At 40.1% G+C, this 12283-nt stretch overlaps 1 protein-coding gene across 1 annotated transcript in view; it reads right to left on the bottom strand.

The window, feature by feature from the left end:
* F8 (coagulation factor VIII) overlaps positions 1-12283 on the bottom strand; it is a 185434-nt gene that overhangs the window by 79288 nt on the left and 93863 nt on the right. The window lies entirely within an intron of this gene.

Raw genomic sequence — 12283 nt, forward strand, 5'->3', positions numbered from 1 at the left:
TGCTTCTTGCAACTCTACTGAATTTCTTGATCAGTTCTAACAGTTTTTTGGTGGAGTGTTTAGGTTTTTCTAAATATAACATTATATCGTCTACAAACAAGGGGAATTTGATTTCTTTTTTTCTAATTTGAAGGCCCTTTGCTTAATTGCTCCATCTTGGACTTCCAGGACTACATTTAATAGAATTGATGAAAGTGGGCATGCTTGTCTTGTTCCAGATCTTAGAGGAAAGGCTTTCAATTTTTTCCCATTTGGTGTAATGTTAGCTGTGGGCTTGTCATATATAACATTTACTGTTTTGAAGTATGCTCCTTTAAACCAAATTTGTTGAGAGTTTTTATCATGAAGGGATGTTGAATTTTATTCAATGCTTTCTTGACATTTATTGAAATAAATATATGGTTTTTGTCTTTCCTTCTGTTAATGTGGTGTATCACATTTATTGATTTCCATATGTTGAACTATCTTTGTGTTCCTAGGATGAATCCCCCTTGGGCATGACAAATACTCATTTTAATGTGTTGTTGAATTTAGTTTGCTAGTACTTTGTTGAGGATTTTTGCATCTATATTCATCAGCGAAGTTGGCCTGTAGTTTTCTTTTTGCTGTTGTTGTGTCTTTGTCTGGTTTGGGTATTGGGATAATGCTGGTCTTGTAGAATGAGTTTGGAAACATTCTTTTCTCTTCAATTTTTTGCAATATTAAATAGTTTCAGTATAATTGGCGTAAGTTTTTCTTCAGCAGTGAAGTCATCAGGTCCTGGACTTTTATTTAATGCCAGACTTTTTACTACTGCTTCAATCTCATTACTTGTTATTGGTCTGCTCAAGTTTTCTATATCCTCATAGTTCAATCTTGGTAAGTTGTATGTGTCCAGAAATTTATCCATTTCTTCTAGTTTTTCCAGTTTGTTGGCATATAGTTGATCATAATAGTTTCTAGTGAAACTTTGTACTTTTGTGTTATCAGTTTTAATGACTCTTTTCATCTCTGATTTCAATTATTTGGGTCTTCTCTCATTTTTTTTCCTTAGTCTAGCTAAAGATTTTAAATTTTATCTTTCAAAAAGCCATTTTAAAAATTTCATTGGTCTTTCATATTGTTTTCTTTTTCTCAATATTATTTATTTCTATGATTATTATTATTATTTTCCTTCTACTAATTTTGGGTTTGGTTTGCTCTTGTTTTTCTATGTCCTTGAGTTACATCATTACCAGGTTTATTTGAGTCTTTCTTTTTTGATGTAGGCATTTATAGCTATAAACTTCTCTCTTAGTACCGCTTTTGTTGTATCCCATTCATTTTGGTATGTTGTTTCCATTTTCATTTGTTTCAATAAATTTCCTTCTTAATTTCTTCATTGACTTATTGGTTGTTCAGGAGCATGTTGTTTAATTTCCATGTATTTGTATAGTTTCAAAAGTTCCTCGTCATTGATTTCTAGTTTTATTCTACTGTAGTCAGAAAAGATACTTAATATAATTTTATTTTTTTAAATGTTGAGACTTGTTTTCTGGCCTAATATATAGTCTATCCTGGAGAATGTTCCATGTGCTGATAAGAAGAATGTATATTCTGTAGTAGTTGGATAAAATGTTCTGTAAAACGTCAGGTAGGTTCATCTGGTCCAGAGTATGTTCCCGGATGAACTGGAGCTCCTTTATATGTTATTTGCTTCTTTTTTCTTGCTCTTTTTAGGATCCCCTCTTTGTCTTTGACCTTTGAGAGTTTAATTATTGTATGCCTTGGGGTAGTCTTATTTGAGTTGAATCTGTTTGGTGATCTTCAGCCTTCCTATAACTGGATACTTACATCTCTCTGTAGGTTTGGAAATATTTTCTGTTATTTCTTTGAGCTTTTTATTCATTGCTCTTTCTCTCTTGAAGGCCCATGACTCTTAGATTTGTTCTATTGAGGCAGTCCTCTAGATCTTGCAAGTGTTCTTCATTCCTTTTAATTATTTTTTGTCCTTTGACTGTGTATTTTCAAATAGCCTGTCTTTGAGCTCACTGATTGTTTGTTTTGCTTGATCAGTTCCGCTGTTTAGACTTTCCAGTGCATTTTTTTTTTTTCCGTTCAGTTGTATTTCTCAGCTCCAGCATTTCTGGTTTTTTAAATTATTATTTTGATTTCTCTGTTAAATTTATCTCATAAATTTCTCAGTTGCTTTTTTGTGTTCTTTGAGTTTCCTCAGAACTTTTATTTTGAATTATTGATTTGAGAGCTACAATTTGCCATCTCATTAGGGTTGGTCACTGGCTCCATGCTGTTTCCATTTGGAGAGGTCATAGCTCCCTATTTGCTCTTGTTTTTTATGCACATATATCTATGTCTTTGTATGAATGCTAAGTTATTTATTCCAGTCTTTGTGTCTGGCTTAGTTTGGTTTTTCAGGAGTATGCCTGTCTAAAGGTTATGTATGAATTAGAGCTTCCTTACTCTGAGATTACTGCCTCTTTTTTGGCACTAGATGGTGCTGTAAGCCCAGATTTGCTGCAGCTCTTGCAACGGCTTGGATTACTGCCTAGTGCCGATTTGGGGGAGGTCCCAAACTGGATATCCTGGTTGGGTGAGACATCTGGTTAGGATTTTGTGTCCAGAGGAACCACGGGCTGAACAGTCTCTCTCATTTGGTGTCTTCTTTGGCTTAGATGAAGAGCAGCCAATGTGTTTTGCATGCTGGGGTTGCTAGCCCCACCTCCATCCTTTGTCTCTAGCTGCCCTCAGGATTTTTTTACCCTAGAGGCAATCAGGCTGCTTCCCACGGATTGAGGCAGGAATGATTTTTCTGCAAAGGAACCCAAGATGGTGGGAAAGCTGGCTCTTCATCTAGATGTCACTTTTTCTGATGTACATACTGTCAGTCTGGGGGAACTTTTCTGCATGGTGCCTGGCAGCTTGGGAAGGGGATGCTGCAGTTAAACAGGCCCATTTTTGTTATCTTCTGCTTGCAGTTTTTCTCTTCTATGTGGCCACTCAGATCCTCACAGCCTCTGTTTTGAGTTATGGGATATTCCTGGTGATAAGCTAGACACTGAATAGTTGTTTTTGGTTTTTCTGGAGGAGAGTGAAGCCAGATTGCTTCTATCCACCATTTTGGTGATATCACTCTAATCATGTTTTTTTTTTTTTTTTTTTTTTTTAATAAAGCCCCTGTGTGCTGGGGCATCAATGATGGTCACAGGATACTTTTTGGCCTCAGGTTTCTTTAGGAGATATCAATGGTGATATTCCTTTCATGTTCAGTTTATAGTTATCCAAGACCCAAGCATACTCAAATGAGCCCTTTCCCATCTCAGCAGGTTCTTTCTCAAATTTTTCAATGGTTCCTTTGTTGATCACGTCACATTTATAGATCAGATGGCCAGTAGTGTTGAACTTTCCTGAGTCTACATGTCCAACGTTGATGATAGTGACATGAACCTTTTCCTTTCCCAATTTTGGCTTAGATTTAGCAGTGATTTTCATGATACTTGTGTTATGACAGCAAACCAACTGTGAATAAAGCAATTCTATGTATCTTAACGCTCATAAAACATTTGACCATGTTTTATGATAGTTATTTCTATTTACCCACATATTTAACTTTGTTTGCTCTTTATCCCATCTTGTCTCTCATGCCTTCCATTCTGTATCACTTTTTTATTGTCTCAAGTATAACATTAGAATATTTTAGTGGACTTTTGCTAGTGGTGAAGTTTCTCTGTTTATGCTTGTCTGAAAATGTATTTCTTTCACCTTCATTCTTCAATAAAATATTTTTTAGATTTTCATTTTTATTATTATGTTAGAGCAAGTGAAGTAGCAGCAAAAGTGTCCATCATACAATCTGGCTTTCCCTGGTCCTCAGGGCAAGGAGGAAACTTGGGCAGCAGACAATCACTCAATCCTGGCAGACTCTCAGACTCTCACTTGGACCCTAAAGTGCATCTGCTTGGTGGCATTGTTCTTCATTTCTGTCTTCAGCATCCATTTTGACTTCATCCTTTGGATATAATGCATGTCTCACTTTCATGTAACAGCTGCTCCTGTGTTGCCAGTCTATCCCAGGGCTCTCTATTACTGAAGCACTCGGCCCATGGCCTTACAATATTTAGCAACTGCCACAGCTCTTGACAAGCCAAATCACTGTTTGTAGTATCTCATCAAGGAGTGATGACCCACTCTGGCATCAGAAGGCAGAATCAGTTCCATGCTTTCATCATCATATTCTAAGTCCTTTCCTAAGGGCGACTCCTCAGCCTCATTAGGGTCCTCCCCTTCCTTGTGATCTGGGTAGCTACTCCTAAACTCATACAAGTCTGCAAATTCCAAAGCAGCATCACCATCTGTAAAAAGCTTACACCGGCTTTTGTCATATGTGCCTGTACAGCTTCTGTTGAGTAGGACTTCCCCTTCTCATTGCAACACAAGCAAATCTTCTCAACACAAACTTTCTCTCCCAAGTAATTAATCAGTCCCTTAAGATCTGAAAGATATTCTATATCAGTAATAAAGAAGCAGTGGACTTTGGTCATACTTGTGTCATTTTGTTAATTGCTGTCTTTCTTTTTTTTTTTTTTTAGATCCTTTGATCCTTTCTTCTTCTGTTGCATTCTTCCTTTATAGTTTGATGGCTTTCTGTAGTGGTATGCTTTGGACCTTTTTAAAATGTTTTGTGTATCTACTACAGGCTTTTGCTCTGTGGTTACTATGAGGCTTACACAAAATTAGCAGGCTATTTTAAACTGATAACAACTTAATTTTTATTGCATCCACAAACTCTACACTTTTATTCCCTTCCTCCTACATATTATTATTTTTTTTGAGACAGGGTCTTGCTCTGTTGCCCAGGCTGGAGTGTAGTGGTGTGATCATTGCTTACTGTAGCCTTAACCCCCCCAGGCTCAAGCAGTCCTCCCACCTCCACCTCCTGAGTAGCTGGGACTACAGGCATGCACCACCATGCTTTACTAATTTTTAAATTTTTTATAGAGATGAGATCTCACTATCCCGCCCAAGTTAGTCTCAAATGCCTGGGCTCAAGTGATCCTCCCACCTCGGCCCCCACAAAGTGTTGGGATTACAGCCATGAGCCACTGTGCCCAGCCTATTTTATGTTTTTGATGTGACAGTTTACACATTTTAATAATTTGCATTCCTTAACACATTATTATAGCTTTAGTTTTTAAAATAGCTTTCTTTGTCTTTTATCTTTTATACTAAAGATATAATTAATTTACCCACTGCCATTACGCTATTAGAGTGTTTTGGATTTGACAGTGTACTTATTTTTACTAGTGAGTTTTATCCTTTCATATGTTTTCATATTACTAATAAGCATCCTCTTTCTTCAGCTTGAAGAACTCCTACTAGCATTTCTTATAAAGCAGATCTAGCTTTTGTCTTTCTGAGAAAATCTTTATCATCCCTTCATTTCTGAAAGATAAAATTACTGGATATAGTATTTTTCATTGCTAGTTTTTATTTCCTTTCAGGATTTTAAATCTATATTTTCGCTCCCTTCTGGCCTACAATATTTCTTCTGAGAAATCCACTAATAATCTTATACAAAGGATATGAACAGACACTTCTCAAAAGAAGACATTTATGCAGCCAACAGACACATGAAAATATGCTCATCATCACTGGCCATCAGAGAAATGCAAATCAAAACCACAATGAGATACCATCTCACACCTGTTAGAATGGCGATCATTAAAAAGTCAGGAAACAACAGGGGCTGGAGAGGATGTGGAGAAATAGAAACACTTTTACACTGTTGGTGGGAGTGTAAACTAGTTCAACCATTGTGGAAGTCAGTGTGGTGATTCCTCAAGGATCTAGAACTAGAAATACCATTTGACCCAGCCATCCCATTATTGGGTATATACCCAAAGGATTATAAATCATGCTGCTATAAAGACACATGCACATGTATGTTTATTGTGGCACTATTCACAATAGCAAAGTCTTGGAACCAACCCAAATGTCCATCAATGATAGACTGGATTAAGAAAATGTGGCACATATACACCATGGAATACTATGCAGCCATAAAAAGGATGAGTTCATGTCCTTTGTAGGGACATGGATGAAGCTGGAAACCATCATTCTCAGCAAACTATGGCAAGGACAAAAAACCAAACACCGCATGTTCTCACTCATAGGTGGGAATTGAACAATGAGAACACTTGGACACAGGTAGGGGAACATCACACACCGGGGCCTGTTGGGGGGTGGGGGGAAGAGGGAGGGATAGCATTAGGAGATATACCTAATGTAAATGACGAGTTAATGGGTGCAGCACACCAACATGGCACATGTATACATATGTAACTAACCTGCACGTTGTGCACATGTACCCTAGAACTTAAAGTATAATAAAAAGAAACAAAAACAAAACAAAACAAAAAAACAAAAAGAAATGTTCTTTACATCCTCTCTCCTCATTCTTCCCATACTCAATTAACAGCCAGTCTTATATGCTTATCTTTAATTATACCCAACATCCTTCCATTTCTTTCCATTTCTGTCACCACCACACTGGTCTAAATAACTGTCTTCTTTTATCTGTATGACTGCAATAGCATCTTAACTGGTATCTCTGCCTCCACTCTTGCCCATGGATGCTGTGTGACACGATTCCATATAATCAGTCTTTCCTAGAGTCCTAGAGTTTGGATATAAATGGGAGACCTGCTTTTGTCTCCCTACATTTATCATTTACTAATTCATTCAACATACATTTATTTGAACATCTGCCATGTGCCAGGCACTGTTCAAAGTTCTGGGGACACAACATTGAACAATACCTCCAAAGTTTGTGTTCTTAATGAGCTTAACTTATAGTCAGAGAAGATAGACAATAAAGAAATAAATATATAATATTTCAGGCACTGTTAAGTGCATTGAAAAAAAATGATGGGAGCAATATTTACATACAGTGTTCAGGGAAAGCCTCACTGATAAAATGAAATTTGAGCAGCGTCCTGAAGGAAGTAAGAGAACTTGCATTAGAGTATCAGGGACATAATTTTAAGTAGAGAGAACAGAAACTGTAATGGTCTAGAGATAGGCACACATCTAGTCCATTTGAGAAGAACAAGGAGGTCAGTGTGGCTGAGGCAGGATTAACAGGAGACAATGGTAACAGATGAAGGCAGAGAGGTTGCAGAGGGTCAAATTTCGTAGGGTCTTGAAGGCCATGGTGAAGGCTTTGGAATTTACTGAGTGAGATGAAAATCCACTGGAGGATCTGAAGCAGAGAACAGTGATCAGAATTGCAATTTGAAAAATTACTTTAGATGCAATGCTGGGAAAAGACTATATGAGGGTAAGGTTGGAAACAGGAAGGCTTTGTATCAACTCTCATCTGAATTATTGCAATGGCTTCTTGCAATAATTCAGATGAGAAATGATGATAATTTAGATGTGGTTGGTAGTCACTGAGGTGTAGAGAAGAGGCTGGGGTGTGTGTGTGATTTATAGACTTGATTTTATTATTTTAATACCCTTTTATTATTAGAGAAGCAGTGCATATGCAGTGTAGATAATTTGAAAATATAGCTAAATAACGTTCAAAAAATAAAAACATCACTTTTATAGCATCTGAAGTGACACTGTATCCTCTCTTGGCTTGTAACCTGCTTTCCCTGGTCAATTATCTTCATCGTTCCATTTCAGTACATTTTCATCTTATTCAATACTAAGTCCATAATCAACCCTGACTATTTTTTGAAATGATAGCCAACAGGATCCCCACCCAAATCTCATCTTGAATTCCCATGTGTTGTGGGAGGGACCTGGTGGGAGGTAATTGAATCATGGGGGCAGATCTTTCCTATGCTGTTCTTGTGATAGTGAATAAGACTCATGAGAACTGATGGTTTTAAAAAGAAGAGTTTTTGGCTAGGCATGGTGGCTCACACCTGTAATCCCAGTGCTTTGGGAGGCCAAGGCGGGCGGATCATAAAGTCAGGAGTTAGAGACCAGTCTGGCCAATATGGTGAAACCCCATCTCTACTAAAAATACTGTGGACTTTTGAGTTAATGCTGAAATGAGTTATGACTTTGGGGGACTGTTGGGAAGGCATGATTGGTTTTGAAATGTGAGGACATGAGATTTGGGAGGGGACAGGGGGAATGATATGGTTTGGCTGTGTCCCTATCCAAATCTCATCTCATGTGGTGGCACATGCCTGTAGTACCAGCTACTTGGAAGGCTGAGGCAGGAGAATCACTTGAACCCGGGAGGTGGAGGTTGCAGTGAGCCAAGATCACGCCACTGACTCCAGCCTGCGTGACAGAGCAAGACTCTGTCTAAAAAGAAGAAAAGAAAAAAAAGAGTTTTCCTGCACAAGCTTTCTTTCTTTGCCTGCTGCCATCCATGTAAGACAAGACTTGCTCCTCCTTGCCTTCTGCCATGATTTTGAGGCCTCCCCAGCCATGTGGAACAGTAAGTCCATAAAACCTCTTTCCTTTGTAAATTTCCCAGTCTCAGGTATATCTTTATCAGCAGTGTGAGAACAGACTAATACAGTAAGTTGGTACCAGTAGAGTGGGGTGCTGCTGAAAAGATACCCAAAAATGTGGAAGCGACTTTGGAACTGGGTAACAGGCAGAGGTTGGAACAGTTTGGAGGGCTCAGAAGATGACAGGAAAATGTGGAAAGTTTGGAACTCTCTAGAGACTTGTTGAATGGCTTTGACCAAAAGGCTGATAATGATATGGACAATGAAATCCAGGCTGAGGTGGTCTCAGATAGAGATGAGGAACTTGTTGGGAACTGGAGCAAAGGTAACTCTTGTTATGTTTTAGCAAAGATACTGGTGGCATTTTGCTCCTGTCCTAGAGATTTGTGGAACTTCGAATTTGAAAGAGATGATTTAGGGTATCTACCATTCCGGGGTCTGGAGGACGGTGGTCCTCTTCTCACAGCTCCACTAGGTGGTTCCCCAGCAGGGACTCTGTGTGGGTGCTCTGAGCCCACATTTCCCTTCTGCACTGCCCTAGCAGAGGTTCTCCATGAGGGCCCACCCCCGCAGCAAACTTCTGCCTAGGCATCCAGGAGTTTTCATACATCTTCTGAAATCTAGGTGGAAGTTCCCAAACCCCAGTTCTTGACTTCTGTGCACTCGCAGGCTCAACATCATGTGGAAGCTGCCAAGGCTTGGGACTTGTACCCTGTGAAGCCACAGCCTGAGCTCTACATTGACCCCTTTCAGCCATGGTTGTAGCGACTGGGACACAAGGCACCAACTCCCTAGGCTGCACACAGCATGCGGATCCTGGGCCCAGCCCATGAAACAACTTTTTCCTCTTAGGCCTCTGGGCCGGTGATGGGAGGGGCTGGTGTGAAGACCTCTGACATGCCCTGGAGACATTTTCCCCATTGTCTTGGGGATTAACATTCGGCTCCTCATTACTTATGCAAATTTCTGCAGCCCGCTTGAATTTCTCCTCAGAAAATGGGATTTGCTTTTCTATAACATTATCAGGCTGCAAATTTTCCAAACTTTTATGCTCTGCTTCCCTTATGAAACTGAATGCCCTTAATAGCACCCAAGTCGCCTCTTGAATGCTTTGTTGTTTAGAAATTAATGGAAGTGCCTGGATGCCCAGGCAGAAGTTTGCTGCGGGGGTGGGCCTTCATGTAGAAACTCTGCTAGGGCAGTGCAGAAGGGAAATGTGGGCTCAGGGCACCCACACAGAGTCCCTACTGGGGTACCACCTAGTGGAGCTGTGAGAAGAGGGCCACCGTCCTCCAGACCCCGGAATGGTAGATCCACCAGAAACTTGCACCAGCATCTGGAAAAGCTACAGAAAATGCCAGCCCATGAAGGCAGACACAAGGGAGGCTGTACCCTGCAAAGCCACAGGGGTGGAGCTGCCCAAGACCATGGGCACCCACCTCTTGCATCAGCATGACTCAGATGCAAGACATGGAGTCAAAGGAGATCACTTTAGAGATTTAAGATTTGACTGCCCTGTAGAATTTCAGACTTGCATGGGGCCTGTAGGCCTTTTGTTTTGGCCAATTTCTCCCATTTGGAATGGCTGTATTTACCCAATGCCTATACCCCATTGTATCTAGGAAGTAACTAACTTGCTTTTGACTTTACATGCTCATAGGTGGAAGGGACTTGCCTTGTCTTAGATGAGACATTGGACTGTGGACTTTTGAGTTAATGCTGAAATGAGTTATGACTTTGGGGGACTGTTGGGAAGGCATGATTGGTTTTGAAATGTGAGGACACGAGATTTGGGAGGGGATGGGGTGGAATGATATGGTTTGGCTGTGTCCCTACCCAAATCTCATCTTGAATTCCCATGTTCTGTGGGACGGACCTGATAGGAGGTAACTGAATCATGGCAGTAGGTCCTTCCCTTGCTGTTCTCATGATAGTGAATAAGTCTCACAAGATCTGATGGTTTTAAAAAGAGGAGTTTCCCTGCATAAGCTCTCTCTCTTTGCCTGTGCCATCCATGTGAGATATAACTTGCTCCTCCCTGCCTTCTGCCATGATTGTGAGGCCTCCCCAGCCATGTGGAACTGTGAGTCCATTAAACTTCTTTCTTTTGTAAATTGCCCAGTCTCAGGTATGTCTTTATTAGCAGTGTGAAAATGGACTAATACAGGATCCTTTACAGATTAGATGTTAACGTAAGAAAAAAAGAGTTGGAAAACTTCAAGATCTGTGGACTGAATAACTGAAATAGGGAATGGTTTTACTTATTTATTTTTTTGAGATCAAGTCTGACTCTGTTGCCCAGGCTGGAGTGCAGTGAGGCCATCTCAGCTCACTGCAACCTCTGTCTCCCCAGTTCAAGCGATTCTCGTGCCTCAGCCTCCTGAGTAGCTGGGACTGCAGGTGTGCACCACCACGCCTGGCTAATTTTTGTATTTTTAATAGAGATGAGGTTTTGCCATGTTGCCCAGGCTGATCTTGAACTCTGGGGCTCAACCAATCCACCTGCCTCAGCTTCCCCAAGTGCTGGGATTACAGGAGTGAGCCACCATGCCCGGCTGGAATGGTTTTTGATTGCCATGGAGAAGGCTGAGCAATCAGCAGGTTTTGGGAAGGGGCAGGAATTAAGAGTCTAATTGTGTGCATGTTAAGGTAGGGAGTTGATATGTAAATTTTGACTTCAGGAGAGAGATCTGAGAATATCTCCAGATATTCAACTGGAATTATCTGCAGATAGATAGTACTTAAAATCATGAGGCTAAACAATGTCGTCACAGAGTGAGTATAAATAGAATAAAGAAGAAGTTGGAGAACTAATCCCTGGAGCACTCTAACCTTTAAAGATTAGGGGGATGAAGAAGGACTCGCAAAGTTGACAAAGATTGGCAGTAAGTTTAGTAGAAAAGTGAAGAAAAGTGGTGTTAGAGAAACCAAGTGAGAACCTGTATCAACGATGGAGTAATCACCTCTCAAATACTACTGAGAATTCAAATAAGATGAGGACTAGGAATCAGTAATGTAAAGATCAATAATGACCTTGAAAATGTAGTTCTTATGAAATAATAGAGATAAAAGCTTCTTTGGAGTGGGTTAAAGAGGAGAGAATGGCAGGAAAAGATGCAAAGGCTGCAAGCAGGGACAATTATTTTAAGACGGTTTCTGTAAAGATAGGGGAGGAAATAATAGCATGATTGATGTTGATGAGATTAATCTAGTGGAGAGATAAATTGATGATGTAAGGGAGAAAAGGAGAAATTGCTGGAGCAACATTTTTTATGAAGGGAGAAGAGATGGGAATCAAGTACAAAATTGGAGAGGTTGGCCTTAGGAGCACAGACATTCTATTTATTGTAATAAGTGTGCAGGCAGAGTATATGGGTACAAATGCCAGTAAATGTGATGTTGGGAGTCTGTGGAGGTTCATTGCACAGCATCAGCTAAGAGTGAAAATGGGCATTGGAGAATGGAAAAAAGGTGCTCGAGATTTAAGGAAAACACAGAAAATCTAAGATAGAGGTCCAGGAGAATGAGAAAGTCAGTGGACTGGGGAAATAGTCTATGGTTGCAATGCAGCAATAAGGGCTTACTTGAGCTAGAAAGCAAGGTGGGAAAGTGACAAGTCATGCTTGTCCCTTCTTGTTCCTCAAACATGGTAAACTTTTTCCATTCTCAGGGCCTTTGCATTTTCTCTTCCCTCTGTCTGGAAACATCTTCTCTCAGAGCTCCATCAGCTGGCCTGTTATCATCGTTTAGGTCTCAACTCCTCAAAGATGATTTCTATGACCACCACAGCTAATGTAACACTCTACCGTATTACTCTATCATATTATTCT

Source organism: Pan paniscus, chromosome X (assembly GCF_029289425.2).
Source record: "Pan paniscus chromosome X, NHGRI_mPanPan1-v2.0_pri, whole genome shotgun sequence".
Lineage (NCBI taxonomy): Eukaryota > Metazoa > Chordata > Mammalia > Primates > Hominidae > Pan > Pan paniscus.